The sequence below is a fragment of the Pipistrellus kuhlii genome, unplaced genomic scaffold (genome assembly GCF_014108245.1).
Source record: "Pipistrellus kuhlii isolate mPipKuh1 unplaced genomic scaffold, mPipKuh1.p scaffold_m20_p_182, whole genome shotgun sequence".
Taxonomy (NCBI): domain Eukaryota; kingdom Metazoa; phylum Chordata; class Mammalia; order Chiroptera; family Vespertilionidae; genus Pipistrellus; species Pipistrellus kuhlii.
Window position 1 is genome coordinate 1 of NW_023425496.1, and position 2,333 is coordinate 2,333.

The following is a 2,333-nucleotide window of genomic DNA, read 5'->3' on the forward strand; positions in this document are numbered from 1 at the left end:
CTGTCCCCAGCCCTCCCTCCCCACCCCTGTCCCGGCCCCTCCCTCCCACCTGTCCCCGGCCCCCCCTCCCCCACCTGTCCCCGGCCCCTCCCTCCCCACCTGTCCCCCGCCCTCCCTCCCCACCTGACCCCAGCCCCTCCCTCCCCACCTGTCCCCGGCCTTCCCTCCCGGCCCTCCCTCCCCACCTGTCCCCGGACCCTCCCTCCCCACCTGTCCCCGGCCCCTCCCTCCCCACCTGTCCCCGGCCCTCCCTCCCCACCTGTCCCGGCCCCTCCCTCCCCACCTGTCCCCGGCCCTCCCTCCCCACCTGTCCGGGCCCACAGTGACAGGACGAGATCTGACAAAGCCCTCCAGCCGCCGGTCAGCAAACCCTTACCCCACAGCGGCCCCTGCTGGGGAAGCAGGAAAAGCCATCGCCTCCGGGCCGGGCCTGGCGGGGCTGCCCAGCTGGCCGGAGCCGGAGCCGGAGCCGAGGCGATGCCTCCGGAGCCGCAGGGCCGCTGAGAGGGGTCCGGGGCCACAGCCCGGCCCAGGCCTCGGTCTCAGCTCGGACGCCCAGCCTCCCGGCTGTCGGCGAGTAAATGCCTGCCATGTAGGTGCCCATCTGTGTGCTGGCACGGCAGCCCATTGTGCGGGGGAGACTGAGGGCTCCCGGCTCCGAGGGGGCAGGCGGAGGGCAGGTGTCGGCAGGGCACCGAGGCCGGCAGCGATCGGCCAAACCAGAGGAAGGGAACACGGCTCAGGTGTGGAGAGAGCGGGCAAGGCCCTGGGGAGGCCTCCTGCACCTTCCCATCCGGCCCAGCCCCATCCTTCCAGTACTCCCGCCGAGCTCCGGCCGGACGCCCCCCACCGCCCTTCTCCCCGGAGCGAAGTGCCCGCCCAGGACAGCACGCACAGCCCAGCTCGGGCTGGCACCGGCGTCCGCGGGAGCTCTGGGCAAAGCCCGCGGGGCCGTAATTGGAAGCAGCTGACCGGCCTCCGTGCCAGGAGCCTGCGCCACCTGGCTGTCTCCTTCTCACCTGGCAAGGACGGCCCAGACCAGGCCGGGGCAGCTGCGGGGGCAGCCAGCCGGCGGCAGGGAGCCGGCGGCAGTGACGGGCCGGCCCCGGGCCTGGGCAGCAGGCGCGGCTGCATCCGTGGCCTCCGTGGCCTCCGTGGCCCAGGGCTCCCGGGCACACAGGGGTCTGATGACACGTGTGTGACAAGGACGAAGGACGTGCCCGCCGAGGAGTGCCACCGATGCTGCTCCTGACTCACTGAGGCGTGAGGCGCGCCAGCTGGGGCCCAGGCTGCGCAGAGCCTCACTCAGGACGTAGCCGGTCACCCTGGCGCTGGGCGCCCAGCAGGCCTCTGTCTGGCAGCATCAGGGGTGCCCCTGTGGGGCCATGCACCCAGGCTCAGCCGTGTGAGGAGGAGCAGGAGCCGGTGGGCACCCTGGCAGGGGGGCTCAGGGGGGCTGAAGGCGGCAAGGGCCTGAGGGAGGGGGCCGGGCTGAGGGGGGAAGGAGGTGACTAGAGCATGGGGGGGGGCAGTGCCGGGCCCGGGGACGGGGGACGGGGGACGGGGGACGGGGGACGGGGGGGAAGGGAGGCAGGAGCCCAGCCCAGAGCTGCCCAGTCCCCTCCTTCTGCCCTGCCCCCACCAGCCGGCGCACCCCAAAGTGCCTGCTACACGCCCCCAGCTTCCTGCACCCCAGGCTCTGCTTCCCCGTCCCCCCGCCCCCCATGTTCCTGGAGGCCGGAAGGAGGCCCTCGGGGTCAGGCCCCCTCCCCTGGGAGGAGCCGGGAGGGACCAGGACCCCTCGGCGCCCCCTCCCTGGCTTGGGGAGAGGAGCTTGAGGATCTGAGGTCTGCCGATCCCCTCGGCCGGTCAGACCCTCCCCGCACTCCCCCCGCACCTCCCGCCAGCCAAGGCCAGGGCCAGGGGCTGGGGTGTGGGAGGACTGGACTCCCACAGTGTCATGCTTGGCCCCTCCAATTTTGCCGCCACCCGGTAGCACAGCCCACGCTCCCGCGAGTGCTGTCCCCCGTGCCAGCGGCTCGGAAGTACAACCTTCAGTCCGTTTCGAGAGGTGCGGGCCGTGGGCGGAGGGCAGGCACCGCGAGGTGAGGGGAGGGGTTCAGACCCAGAGGGACAAGCGGCCGCTGAAGTCCCCCCTCCTCCCCCCGTCCCCCGCCCCCCTGGCCCCCTGGCCCCCTGGCCCCTGGCTCCCTGCCCCCCTGTCCTCCTACCCCTCTGTCCCCCGGTCCCCTGTCCCCCTGCCCCCCAGCCCCCTGGACCCCCTGCCCCCGGGCCCCCTTCCCCCCTGCCCCCTGCCCCTGGCCCCTACCACC